The following is a 15,801-nucleotide window of genomic DNA, read 5'->3' as shown; positions in this document are numbered from 1 at the left end:
TTATCTTAAATGGTTTGATAGGTTATGCTTATGAATTCTAGAATTATTATCTTGTTGTTGTTCTATCATGAATTGTAATTTTGCTTAGATGATAATTTGATAGGTTATGCTTTCCTTAAATGGTTTGATAGTCTATGCTTAATAAATCTAAAGTGAAATATGATAAAAAGAGAATAGTTTGTATTTTGTAATTGAAATTAGCTAGTGGATTTAATTCTAGATTTCTCATATCTTTAATTGAATTCTCCATCTTTTGTTTTCTTATTTTTCTCTCTTTTTATTCTTACTTTTTGTTCTATTCTTTGATTCTTACTTCTCTTCTCTAAAATTCAATTCATTGTTACTTGCATATATTCACAGCAATCACTCTCACTCATCATAACTCTCACACTTATTCTTTAATTCTAATTTTATCACGCACAAAACACAAGAACCAATTCTAATAATCTCTTAAAATCACCTTCCTCGTGAGATCGATAACTTTTTATACTATAACTTGATCAGTTGTGTAATTACAATTTTGGTACATAATTATGCCGCATCAATCCCCATCAAACACCGATGATGAAAGTTACAAATTAACGACTTCTAGAAGGCTAATATTTAAAAACTTTTACATAGATCGATGAAGGTTACAATCTGACGGCCTTCACAACAACCGATGAAAAGCTCTAATTCAACAACCTTCACAATTAACATCAGGAGATACAATCTGACAGCTCCCTTATTTTCATGGAGCCAAGACGAAGGTTACAAGATGATGATCTTCGCAACGCTCTAGCAAAAGAGAGTATAAATTAACGGTCTCTTCAAATCAAAACACAGATATCTCTCAAATCGTAAGGAATTTAGCAAAATGGACGGGAGCAAACCGAACCCTTTGGGTGGGTTTGGCCAGCCCCGTCTCATTGAGATAATCGATTTTTATATATAATTCATCCAATTCCAACCTACAGTTTGAAAGTTATGATCTGTTCTTCGCAGCAAGTTATGTTCTGAAGTCCGTCTGCAAGACTAGACTTCGTCTGAACATTAGACTTAGCTTGAAGCTTGTCAAGCTCACCTGAGGCTCACCCCTACGTTCTAGAGTTAAAACACAGAGTTCATCTCTGCATCTCAATAACAAAACGCAGAGTTCGTGGTTGCGTTCCAGACTCAAAACACAGAGTTCGTGGCTGCATTCCAGACTTATTGCAAAGTTCGTGGCTACGTTCTAGACTTAAAATGCAAAGTTCGTGGCTGCGTTCCATACTTAAAACGCAGAGTTCGTGGCTACATTCCAGACTCAAATGCAAAGCCCAACTCTACGTCCTAGGTCCAGAACGCATAATTCGTGCATTTTCAGGCTCAAATGCAGAGCCCAACTTTGCGTCCCGGGTCCAGAATGCAAAATTCGTGCCCAGAACGCAATTCTTGCGTTTGACTTGTTCAAATATAAGCTGAACGGTTTCAAAACCATTTCCATAATTTTAGGGGATCGCACGCTCTACCATGGAGAGATTTATGGAGGGCGGTTACACCCTATTAAATCCTCATTAAGGAGAGATTTAAGGGGGTGGTTACACCAATTAATCCTTTATAAATATCGAAAAACTGAACTGAGTTCGGGATCCCCAATTCATCCTCCTTTCTATTAGACCCTAGAGGGAGGGGGGGGGGGTTGATTAGGGTCTTATGCTAATCTAATTTGATTTGGGGGGGGGGGGGGGGGGTTGATTAGGGTCTTATGCTAATCTAATTTGATTTTATGCCAATTAAAACTAATTAATAAGTTATCCTAGCAAGTGTGAAATACAACAATATATATACATGAGCTAGGATAGACAATATGAACTAATGAATATATATTAGCAATGAGATATTACAAATATATGAGCAAGGATATATAAACAACATAAGGGTAAATAATATAAACAAAGAAGTGGACAAACTAACTAATGAGACAATGGAGATATGAGCAATGAGTACAAATATAAATCAACGTCAAAGCACACACAAATACAATCAAATGATCATGGAGTTCGGACCTTCCGTCCTACGTCTTCGCTCCTCACTCCCGAGGAGAAATCCACTATCACAACCGGGTTTTCTACATTTACCCGAACAACGTTTATACCTCACACTATGGTTTTCTAGTTTACCAAAAACTCTATAATTAACACTCTTGCAATCCCACTCTACACCCTCTCAAGTGTTGGAACTAGACGTGTCTCCCTCAAGTTCTCGGATACAACCTCTCCCTAGGTTCGTCAACCGATGCCACTCCTCTTGGGATGATCCCCGACCCTCGCCACACACTTCTCTTGGTGTACAAGTGTATTACAAAGTGAATCTCACAATAAGCACAATTATAATAAATGATTGTTCTCTAATATGGATGAGAACACAATGAAAGCTCACACTCAATTGTTATAACTCTCACCAACCCAAATATACAATGTATGCAAATACAATAAGCTCAAGTGGGTGTGTGTAAACAATGAGTGAAATCAAATCAACTAAACTAAATTGAAAATACTAGCTTAATGAAAATGATAAACAACAAAGAATTAATACAAAGCTAGTATTGAGTTTAGAAATTCTTCTCTAAAAAACAAGATGGAGCGATGGATTAAAATGAAGCCTAAGGAATGTAAATGATCTCCTCCACTTGTGTAAAACTTCTTCATAAACAAAACTCTTTTGAACAAACACTAAACAAACTTAAACCCTTATTAAACTCTTGTTTAAAAACTTCTTGGATTGCCATGAGAACTGAGATCAATGGGGTATTTATAGCCTCCCAAAACCTCAGCCAAAAGCCCAACAGAAATGACCAAAAAAACCAACAGAATTGGAAATTAGATTCTATACAAAATGACCGTTGGAGTGAACGATAGTTGACCGTGAAAATCTCGCGGTCGACTGCGAGGCACTTTCGAGGCTCAGAAAATTCGAGAAACTTTGACGGTCGATCGTGGCGGTCGACCGTAAGAATTTTTAAGCTGACGGTCGACCGGGGCGGTCGACTGTGAAAGTTGTTATTAGCTCCGCAGGTTAAAAACAAAGGCGCGGTCGACCATGACGGTCGACCGTAAACTGACATATGAGAAAACAGGTTTGAAAGTTGATTTTCTGATTTTAAAACCCTATTTAAAAATATCAAATAAATTCTAACAAATATAAAACTTTGAGAAATGATTGTAGACATGATAATAAACATGCTACAAAGACTGGTTTTTAGAAAAGACCTCCGAAATGAAAAATATCATCATTTTGCAAAATAGTCCAAAACATGAAAAATATAAACATATGAGTTTTGATATTTTAGCTTAACCATGTTTTGAAACATTACAAAATGATTTTGTAGACTTAAATAGAGATATAAACTATTGTTATGAAGTCTATAAATAATGAATATAGAATTTTCACAAATACAATAGAATATGAAACATATGAGTATGTATATGAATATATTTTTGTTTCATATTTATGAAATTAAACCAAACCAACTTATCCACATAAAAACAAACATGTATGAATATAAATATTTATTTATATGCTTGTAAAAACTTTGTTTGTGGATAAACCAAAATCCAAAATGTGTACATATATATATATAACTATATATGTATACATAGAAACCAATAAAATGTGTGTGTATATGATATTAAGCTTAAAGTACTTAACACACATAATATAAACTCCTAAACTAAATTACCCAAGCTTGTGATCTTCAACGAAGCTTTATCTTGGTACACTTACGGATGAAGCTTGAACTTGCATCTTTAACTTTGAATTGCATAGGCTTCAACCACTATTCCACCAACCTCCATTTGATATGATCGTTACGGCGCAATCCATCCAACCTCCAACTTATTGTTTGCCTGAAATAAATATAAAACATAAATACTAGACAAATATTATTAGATGTAAATTGTTTGTAAATCATCATCAAAACAAGAAGGTCAACACTTTCGGCAGCAAAGAAGAGATTTTTTGGTAGATCATCTTTAAAGGAGATCGGGATTTATCCTTGGAGAGCTCAGAGCATTCTTCGGCAACATGAGCTTTCTTCTTCCTTGGCTTACAAACTAATTTTGGTTAAATTAATTCTTTCATAGAGTTTCAAACTCCTTCAGAGTTATTAACTCATCAAGAGTTTCAAACTTGCTTTGCAAGTTCGTCCAAGACGTCGAGTCAAGAGGCGAAGGCAACATTCTAGCGAGGTGAAATGTCGGATCGTCAACGAGAAGCAAACTCGATGCGAGTTTCGAGGGAGGCATCTCATCGATACCAAGAAGAACCCAGGTTAAACAAAGGAAAGGATCTCCATTGATCCTTCTCTCTTTTGTAAATCGGGAAACCGATCGAGAAGATTGTAGTTTTTTTCTAAGTCTGTTAGAGAGAAATTGTAACCAGAGAATTGTAATTAATTATTTTTCTGAGTTTGTTAGAGAGAATAATATAAATTCAATTCTCAATTGTCTTCTTTAAATTTTCCCACCAAACAACCCAGCTAATATAAATTTTTCTTATTTTCTCTGTATTTTATTTTGAATTGTAATCTGCATCAATTGTATTTTAAAAAATTAAAAATGGAATGGTGATTTTGCTGGGGACTACTTAATTAGTGATAGATCAAAGCAACGTCACCATAAGTGACGTCCGCCCCTTAAAATCCAAGCAGGCAAAGCTGCTCTCAAGAAGAGCAATTGCATTTAACACTTTAGTAGAGTTCACGTCACTAATAATAGATAAATTTATTCTAGAAGATACCCACTGAGCATGTGTCCTTAGTAGCGAGTAGTCAAAAGGGAATTAATGCCCCTTGTCTGGACCTGGTGTGATGATAAATATCATTGATTTGTGGGAGTATACTTCTAATACCAGGAGAATATCTGAGATCGGAAGGACTATCAGCATCTTCTTCATCATCTCTATTAGTCACACTGGTCATATTAATCATGAGTTCTTGGAGATTAGTTTTCTCTATCGAGTACATCGTCTCCTTCTAATGCTAGCCTCTGAAGGCTCAGGAACTTGGCTAAGACAATTATTGATTCCTTTGCTAGAATAGATTTGCACTGACAATTCGTTTGAACTGTCATGATAATTTTCCTTAGGGTCACACAATAACATTGGCATGCCCTCTTGATAGAAAGGAACTCCCACCAGTGGGAGCTCCGACTTAGCAGAGTATATGGCAGACAAAAAAAGCGGGGGTGCATTTAACACTTTAGCGGAGTTCACATCACTAATAACAGATAAATTTGTTCTAGAAGATACCCACTGAGCATGTGTCCTTAGTAGCGAGTAGTCAAAGGGAATTAATGCCCATTGCCTGGACTTGGTGTCAAGAGCGGGGGTGGGTGACGTATATGGCAGACAAAAAAGCTCATGACAATATTCTTCGGCAAATGAAAGCCCAAAAGAAAGCGTCTGATGAACACTTTGAGTGCCTTGTGTTGGCCCTTTTGTTTTGACGATATTTTAACAAACAATTTATGAATAATATTGTTTGTCTAGTGTTTGTATTTTCTTATTTATTTTAGACAAACAATAAGTTAGAGGTTGGTTGGATTACGCCCTCACGATGATATCAAAAGGAGGTTGGCGGTATATTGGAGTGAAGCCAATGCATTTAAGTCAAGTTTAAGTTCAAGCTTCATCCATAATCAAGACGAGCTTAATGAACATCAATTGCTTTGGGTATATTAGTTTAGGTTTATACTTTGTGTGCTTATGATTTAAGCTCAAATGGTGCACATACACGTTTTCTTGATTTATTGACTATTATACATCCATTTGAGATAATAACGGGTTTTCAGATTATTGACTTAATATAACTGGTTTACATTTTTTTATAAAGTCTATTAATCCATTTAAAAGAAGTTTCAAACTTGTTTGAACTCGTTTTGTCAAAATCAAGTTTTAATAAGTTCATGTTCGTGCATGTTTTTACAAAATAGATGAGTTTTCATAATTGGGAAATGCAACTTAAAAAATTTCTTTGTTTATATTTTTATCTTCATATATACAAACATTTCCCTAAGTTTTACTAATTTTGGAGTTGTTTTGTTATTTTCAATTGAATTTACAAAAATATGTTTTCAGTAGTTTTTCAGAAACTATAATATCTATGTTTAAACTATAATATCTATGTTTAAACAATTATTTATCATAATTATTTATCATATATATATATATACACATTTGTGCTAGTTTGATTTAAGTTTAATTTTAGTTTTTATTTATCATATTCACACACAGCCATTAAGCTAAAGTATTTTTACACATTGTGTAATTTGGGTTGTGAGTGTGATTGAGTGAGCTTACATTGAGTTCTCATCTTGTATTAGAGAACAAACAATTTGTATTGAGCTTTTATTGTGAGGACCACTTTGTATTACACAAGTACACCGAGAGGAGTGTGTGGTGAGGACGTGGTCGATACCAAGAGGAGTGACATCGGTAGTAAATCCTAGGGAGAGGTAGTAAAGCCGAGCACTTGAGAGAGGTGACACGTGAGGATGAGTTTGTGTAGTTACATTGTGAATAGATTGTAAAGTTTTTGGTGAGCTAGAAAATCGAAATTGTGTGGAGTTGTAAACATTTTTGGTTAGCGTTGAAAACCGGTGTGATAGTGGAGATCTCCTCGAGGTAAGGAGAGGAGATGTAGGTCAAGTGGTTAGACAGAACTCCATGATTAATTTCTCGTGTTTGAGCTTGTCTTGGCTTATCATTTGTTCTCATTTCCTATTACTATTTTATATCGCCATTATCTCATGTTTATGTTTCCCTTTTTTTATATTTATATATTCTTGCTCATAATTAGATGTATATCATACTTGCAAGAAAAATTTATTAATTATTAGTTTTAAATTGGCATAAAATCGGATTAGAATTGCACATTATCCTATTCACCCCTCCTCTAGGGTACTACCACCTTGAATTGATACTTCAACAACATATAATAGTTTCCCAATAATGCTAGATCAGAACCCTCTTGCGGGGACAAGGTCAGATAAGGGTTATTTGAAGAACTACAATCAACTAGAGCCTTCCAAGCAACCCAAAACTGCCAAGCAAAAGGAAATGAGGTCCAACAAAGTGTTGCATCCACCATCTGGCGGACTCAAAATTCTATTCTGGTATGATATATGGGTTCAATTAGCCAATATCCTGGCTCATATATGTTTTCGTCAAAAGTTGTTATTTTCATTGTCGTCAAACCTATTACACCGCTTATCGATTACAAGTTCAAACTGAAAGAAATGTAGATCTTTTATAAGATCTTCTTACAATAAAAAAGTAAAAATTACAACTTTATCTAACAAAACGTAGCAGTAGTTTATCTCCTGTTGCTTTACGTGTGATGTTTACCTGTGCCGAGGACGCGTTAGGTCGTGGACCGTCACGGATTTAATTCGGTTAACAAGTTTAATTATGCTCTTGTTTCACGAAGGAAAAAAATCACAACAGCGACAATCACGACCAAGCAAGATTGTGGCTCTTCTCGAGATCAAAACAAAATTTGATCCGGAGGAAAGAGGGGGAGAGAATCTCAAATCTTTTGAAAGCTTTTTCTTTATGAAAAAGTTCGCTAAGATCTGTCAATTATCCTCTAAAATTCGTGGTCTACTGTTCAAATTAACAACACATCACCCTCTGATTTCAGATCCTCTTGAATGAAGACCCTAGGCTTGTATTTATAGGCTTTTGTCGCCGTGTTTTCTGATAAGATCTGATGATTTGATGTTATCTGCCGTAAATAAGTGCTCAACCGCACTTAGGGATAGCTTCAAAACAATTAGGGAGGTCCTGCAATGAAAGAATTCTTAAAAAACATCGAAACCCGTATTTTTGGAAATTTGGAAGGCTAAAATAGTTGTGGTGGCTCACATGCGTGCAAGCCACCATTTGGTGACTCGCATGCGTGCGAGCCACCATTTGGTGACTCGCATGGGTGTGAGCCACCATTTGGTGGCTCGCACTCACGCGAGCCTCTTGGCCTGTTGTTGTGTCTTTTTGACCTTTTTAGCTATTTATATCTCCTTAGTTTTGCTTGCTTCCCCCTTTACGCGCGTTTTGTCACTTCGTTGACTTGTGCATTTTACCGATTTGCTTCATGCGTTTATCGGCGTCAGATAATCTTCCTTAAACTGGAGAATGACATTCATCATCTTTTTTCTGTCTCAAACTGTATTCGGGAACCTATAGGCAAATTTTTAATGCCTACAGATACCTATAGGTAATAAAAATTGCCTTTAATCCCTATCAGAGAAGTTCAGAACAAGACTGCTAAAACCTCGCCCGAAATAGCTAAAAAGGGAAAAACGCTAATATCTCTCAAACCAGAAAGAATTTGGTGAAATAGATAGGAGCAAACCAAACCCTATGGGGTAGGTTTGGTCAGCTCTGTCTCATCGAGATAGTCGATTTTTATATATAATTCGTCCAATTCTGACTTACGGCTTGAAAGTTATGGCTTATTCTTCGAAGCATGTTCTGGAGCTTGCCTGCATAAGTCAAGCTCGCCTGCATGATCTAGGCTCGCCTAAAGGCTGAAGTTCGCCTAAAAAGGATAAAGTTCTCCTGTAAGGAAGTCCATCTGTAAGGCTAGAGCTCTCTTGAATATTAGAGCTCGCTCGAACTAAGCGAAGCTCGCCTGACAGCTCGAAGCTCGCCTGTTTGGCTGACTCGCCAGCACGAAGGTTCGAGCTCACCTAAAGACCAAGCTCGCTTGACAGCCTGCACCTTGCCTGCGTAGACTAAGCTCGTCTAACAACTAGAAACCCGTCAGCATTGTCAGCCGCCCACTTAGAGTATGGGAATAGTCACATCAGTGGTCAAATCCCACGAATCAAGGGAGAAAGCATGTCGCTCATCACCTAGAAAGAATAAGGCGGCTGACAAGGCCCCCTAAGTGGTTATATCCGATAGCTAGGGCGGCTGGCTCCCTCACCCCTACTAGTAGTCAAATCCTACAAATCAAGGGATGACCCATGCCATCCCTTGCCTATTTAAAGCCACTTTCAGCCAACGTGAAAAAGGGGGATGAGCTGCTGCTTGCTTGGCTGGCTAATCTTCCAAAGGTTGAATCTTGGCTCATTTGCTAAAGGCTCCCTCATTTGAAGAGACTTGTCTGAACTCTCAGACTTGAGACTCTTAAGCTCTTTGTAGACTCTTGCATAGTAGCTCTTTACAGACTCGTCTGAACTCTCAGACTTGAGGCTCTTAGAATCTTTGCAAGTTCTTGCATGGTAGCTCTCTCTCAGCAGTTAGCCAACCAGCACAAGCCTCCGTGTGACCTTAGTTGATCGAACTCACCTAATCAAGCTTCTACTGCGTACTGAAGCTCACCAGCAACCTCGATCGAATCGTCCAAGGGAAGCAGACTCAGTGCGAGAACTGAGCGAGGCAAACTATCGCTACCAAAGTCCCCACGTTAAACAAGGAGGGCATTCCCTCTGCTTTTGTTGTAATTTTGATTTATTATTTTGTAATAAGCTATTCTTATCAATACAAATGAGACCCCTATTTCGGGAAATCAAAATTTACACCTACAATACCCTCTCCAAAGTGTTTTAGTCTCGTTTCTTTTATAGAAGAGTCTGAAATACTTTGGATGTGATAGGCCCAACCTTCAATCGGTGTGACAGGACCTGTAATTGGCTTCAGCTCTTGATTTCTTCAGTCTTCAATCCACTCAATATTTTTTTGAGTAGATGAAGTTCTTCCGGCGCTGTGTTTATCGACTGACCACTGTTGAAGTATTGAACTGAAATGGTAAACTTAGCTCGTACCATTGAGTTGACTTTGAACTGATCATCTTCGTCGGGAATTCATATTTTAATGTGATCAAACTCCTTAGAATCGTCCTTTAACCCAGAATTTTCCTTAGCCTTATTTTGGCGAGGCTATCGATGTGTTGACTGGCGTGAACACAATTTATACTCATATGTTAACTGGAGTCTACACAGTTTAAGCTCTTAAGGCGTTAGAACTTGGCGATCTCAACTGTTGGACTGCAGGACCAACGATTAAAGTTGATTCATCTGCATGTATGTATCTTATCTTGAAGTTGTCGGATGCATAAGTCACGAGACCAACTAATAAAACTGGTGCGTCAATGACTCTCACATGTATAGGATTTTTGGTAAACCCTCATCCATCAATGGGTTTGATGTACCTTTACCGACTACCGTTTGAGTCGGGCTAGCATGCGGATTGTTTAAGTTCGTTCTGCATGTAACGTTGTGCTAGAAGAGTTAACTCTTTTAGTGCTACGATATTGAATACGTAGACTTTGTTTTTCTTATGGGAATAGACTACCTGGCACCATGTGTTAGGCGCTGACTTATCTCTTCTTAGGATTCGGGATAAAAGTCCCCAGACTTGGATTCTGGTATCTTTTTTAATCGGTAAAAGACTAAACCAGCAACACGTGTTAGGTGCTGACTCATCCTTATTTAGGATTCAGGATAAAATTTCCCGCGCGTGTAAGGCACGGATTATGGTGTTATTAATAATAACCTACCATAATATCGAATATGTGGGCTTTTGTCTTTTTTACGGTTAAGGACTAACCGACAACACGTGTTAGACGCTAACTTATCCCATCTTAGGCTTCGGGATAAACTTTCACAGACTTAGATTCTGGTGTCTTTTTCAATCAGTGAAAGACTAAACCTGCAACACGTGTTAGGCGCTGACTCATCCTTACTTAGGATACAGGATAAAATTTCCCGTGCGTGTAAGGCACGGATTATGGTGTTATTAATAACAACCTACCATAATGTTAAATATGTAGGCTTTTATCCTTTTTACAGTTAAGGACTAACCGGCAACGCATGTTAGGCGCTGACTTATCCCTTCTTAGGCTTCAGGATAAACTTCCCCAGACTTGGATTCTGGTATCTTTTTCAATCGATAAAAGACTAAACCGACAACGTGTTATTAGACTTAGACTTAGGATTTTTAGTAAATCCTCAGCCTTTAATGGGTTTGGCTTGTCTTTACCGATTACCGTTTAAATCGGGCTTGCATGCAGATTGTTTAAGTCGGTTCTGCATATGACGTTATGCTAAGAGAGTTAACTCTCTTAGTGCTATGATATTGAATACGTAAACTTCGTCTTTCTTATGGGAATAGACTACCTGGTAACGCGTGTTAGGCGCTGACTTATCCCTACTTAGGCTTCAGGATAAAAGTCTCCAGACTTGGATTCTGATGTCTTCTTCAATCGGTGAAAGACTAAACTGGCAACGCGTGCTAGGCGTTGAATTATCCCTACTTAGGCTTCGGGATAAAATTCCTTGTGCGTGTGAAGCATGGATTTTAGAGTTGAAGGATGGTGTCTTCTCTTGGGGCAAAGACGAACCCGAAATAGGAGAGGAAGAATTTTATATTCTATCTCCCAAAACTGAAGAGGAAGAATTTTATATTCTATCTCCAGTTGCAAAGGAGACTCGAAGTGGGATCTCCACCCCAAAAATCCGAAAAGGTAATACTAGGAGTGGGATCTCCACTCTGAGAATCGGAAATATTCAAGCAACCCTAACTTTTATAGGATTGGTTGCTTAATCCAAGAAAGAATTCCTTATTTATTAAGGTAAAATTCTGATTTTGACCCTAACTTTTATAGGTTTGGCTGAATAGGAAAAAGTGAAAGTCTTTCGTTTATCAAAAGGGGCATTCCGATCTTGGTCCTAACTATCTGCAGGTTTGACCAAATGAGGTTGGAGGCAATCCTAACTTTTATAGGTTTGATTGCTCAGATTGAAGTGGATTTCTTATTCATGGAAGGAATCGAGAGGGGATTTTAATTGTGATCCTAACTGTAGGAAGGTTTGACAGAGTGGACAGTGGGAGTGTTAGTACAAATCACAGTAGGAGTATTAAATTGTACAAATCACTCAGTAGAGGTTCTTGGTGTCAAGTGATAAGGACTTAACACAAAGGGGTTTGACAATTGCTAAAGATTAGTAGACTAAAATTCCAAGCATCATTTCTAGACTATAATAGTGGGAGTGTTGAATGCACAGACACAACGAGATTTTGAGTGGATTAAACTAGGAAGAATTTTAGTGGACCCACTGTCAATTAATTTGATCAGTGAGGGATTTTGTGATGGAAGATTGTAAATCGTCAATACCAGTGGGAGTTTTTTGTGAGGGAAGATTAATCTAACGAAGTGATCAAATCTCATCTCAGCAAAATAATGCTTGAAAGTTGGTGGAATCAATCCCGACAATAAAATGTGTTTCACCCTTGAACATTCGGAGTCCGAGTGGGAGTTTCTCATTTATCACTTCTTTGTAGTGACCGGGTTATCCCTAAGAATACACCATATAATATTCTTTCGGAAACTTTCCGTTGCATGAATCATCCACCCCTAGTTTCCTTTGTGAAATCGGGTCTAACATTGTAGTTAGTTAGATGATCGGGTTATCCTTAAGAATACCAGGCATGACACTCTCTAGGAACTTCCTGTGAAAGAAAGGAAATAATTTAGACTCATATACCTATTAGAGTATATGGAGAAGCAGTTTATACTCGTATACTCTTCGAAGTGTGCCGTTCTCATTTGACTTATCCCAACGTTATGACGCCAGCTTCAACCAAAGTTTGGATGCTATTCTTGAGAGTGAAGCAAGCCTTGGTGGAGTGAAGGATCCTCCTGTGGTACGCGCAGTACTTTGGATCCGAAGTATTATCAGCTTTCTCCTGATTTGCGATGACAACTTGATCTTGTTGTTTTTAAGGAGGGACTCAAAAATAGCTGGAACGTCTTCATCTTTGAAGGAGTAGTCTTTTTAGAGTCTTGAATCCGAAGTCTTTTTCTGTCTCTAGAGTTGTTGCTGTGATGTCTGATTAACATCAACAGCTGGTGCAGGTGCCTTCCCCTTGCCACGGGAGGCGAAGTTTGATTTCGGAGGGTTGGCCACTGGTTGGCTTCTTTCGACTTTCTTCCTTCTGAGGAAACGTTCGGCCTACTCTTCGTGCACTTTCAACTCCTTCAAGGTGTTAGACGGTGCTACTCTAATAACTTATAATATATCAATATAGAGGTTGTTATGACAGGTTTGGAGTATGAAGTCCTCCGTGACTGGATCTTGATAGTTCATCGCCTTATTTCGAAAGCGCTTGATGAAGTCATTGACCGTCTCTTCGTCTTCCTATTTCTCCTCGAAGAGCGTTCTAATTGATATCTCGGCATCATCATTAAAGAAATTGCCGAGGAATGAGCTTTCCATGTCATCCCATTTGTTGACGCTTCCAGGCTTGAGGTGGCGGTACCAATCGAAGGCAGCCCCGCGAAGGGTGCTCACGAATGACCGAACTATCAAGGCTTCATTGCCAAAAATCATGCCCAAGTGAGACTTAAAGTAGATCAGATGTTGAGTAGGCGAACCCTTCCCGTCAAATGGCATGAAGTTGACTAGGTTAAACTTTGCCGAATATGGTATCGAATCCCACTCTCTTGGGTAAGGACACGGAATACCGGTCTTCTTCACCTCTCGAGTAGACATCAGAGCATTGACTTTGCTCTCGAGGTCTTTCATCTTTTCATCCTCTCTCGTATCCTTCCTTGGTCGATTTTGAGGAGGAACAATGGGGCCACTCCTAGTGTTGTCATCATTGGTGGGACCACCCCTGGCATTATTATTCTCAGTGGGGCCACCCCTAACATTTTGGTCAACGGGAGGATCATCAGCATTGATGTATTCATCCACGTATGAATCGCTAGTGGCTTAGCTAACATTGTTGCGACGACTGAATTCACCTAGCTGATTCAACAAAGCTCGGATTTATTGGTCGTGCATTTATCTCATCTCCTGCATAGCTATTTCTATTTTAATTTTTAATGCTTCTTTCTGCTTGGCTAGAGCATCCTCAACCATTTTGGCCACTTCCTCGGTGTTAACCATAAACACCTCGTGGGATTGTATGGGCTAGATGCCTTATTGTTAGAAGCGATTGTAGAGTTGGCATCCGACGCTTCATCATCCGAGGATAATCCCCTCTGCATTCTCTGATAGTCCCTACGCCTAGTAGTTCCCATGCATAACCGAGTTATACGTTGGGATACGTCTGAAAAATGACAGGGACTGAAACTTTGTGTTGACTTCCCTTTATCGACTATATTGATAGTGATCTCTGGGAATTCATCTTCTTGAATGGCCGATCTTCTTCTACGGAAACACCTTGGCTTAGTTTTTGACGCTTCAGAGGAAAGCCTTTGGAATACCGAGACCCTCTGTAGAGTGGCCTTGGGGTAGCTACACGCTGGTAATACTGCCCTGATAAGCTTGGCACACGGACAATGAAAGTCCATTTCCCGGGTCTCTCTCTTTCGAGATCTGTTCGTACGCCCAGCCTGATAGTATAACTTATCGGCATGATGACCGGAGCTATCTATTGTGTGTTGGCATGACTTCTCAGGTATAACATCGTCGTCTGACGAATGCGTTTCCTTCTGAGGACTTGCTGCCTTGTTGGTGTTGACTCACGCATTTGGAGCCATGCTTTTGTGGGTGCGGGACCTCAACACGTTCTTGGACCTTGACTCGTAGTCCGATGCGGTCGGTTACTGGAGTTTTCTCCTTATGAGAAGGCTTTATATTATCATGAGGGCATGCACGACCCCCAGCTCGTTAAGTTGTTTGGGGCTCATTCACTGGGCCCAGGTGTTATTTAATAGGAGTTTTGCCTCGATCTTCATATAAAAGACCCAGACGACCCCTCAACGGAATTCTAAATCTGAAGAGATCTACACTACTGTAGGGTTCTACCGGAGGTGTGGGAGCAGAAGGAGTGGGATCAGGTAGAGACACCTTAACTGCCTTCGGTGCAGTTTTAGGCGTTGTCTTGGGCTTTGACACCCAAACCTGCTTAGGTCTTGGTGGCTTTTTGACTACATCTTCCTTTTGTAATTCTCGTGCCTTTCGCACAAGGATCTGGGCATATGTGCAAGAAGTGCGTGGCACTTCTAGATGCACTCCTCAAGAGTAGAACGGGTTTGTTTAACACGAACCCATTTGTTAAATCAGAGGTTGGGAGGAGGATCCCAATGCTTGTTGTGGCAATAGCTTAGCCACTTAGCGCTTTCTGAACTCCAGATCTGCTTGGTAATAGAGTCTGTCCATCTGATCCAAAGCCTTGGCAAGTTGGCGTGCGAGGTGTTGGTGTTGCCTTTGACATGCTCTCTTTGATAGAGTTGGCGCGCCTTCAGCAGTCAACTCCTTGATCGAAGAGGAGTTCAGATCTGTAGATCTGGCTTCATTGGATGCTAGCAGATCGTTGCGAGGTGCAACTACAGCAGCGATAGTGGGGGATCGCCTTCTTGAGTCTTCAGATCTGAAGACCAGCGGATCTTCCAGGAGGAGGAGACCTTCCTGTGCTTATGAGGAGAGGCGGATCTTGAGGAGGAGGAAGAGATATACTCTTCGAATTTCTACTGGTCAAACTCGTACTCGACCTCTATGTTAACCGGGATCCGGATCTGAGGTTGCAACACATTAGCCTTCGTAGAAAGGCTATTGGCTCTTACTGTGGCCGCCAGTTAGTTTTCGTCAAAAGTTATCATTTTCATTGTCGTCAAATCTGTTACACCGTTTATCGATTACAAGTTCAAACTAAAAGAAAATCCGATCTTTTTATAAGATCTTCTTACAATGAAAAAGTAAAAATTATAACATTATCCAAAAAACACGACAGTAGTTTATCTCCTATTGCTTTGCGTGTGATCTTTACCTGTACCAAGGACGCGTTAGTCTGTGGACCATTGCGGATTAGATCTGGTTGACAAGTTTA

The sequence above is a fragment of the Asparagus officinalis genome, chromosome 8, assembly GCF_001876935.1.
Source record: "Asparagus officinalis chromosome 8, Aspof.V1, whole genome shotgun sequence".
Classification (NCBI taxonomy): Eukaryota; Viridiplantae; Streptophyta; class Magnoliopsida; order Asparagales; family Asparagaceae; genus Asparagus; species Asparagus officinalis.
Note: the sequence above shows the minus strand (reverse complement) of the source record.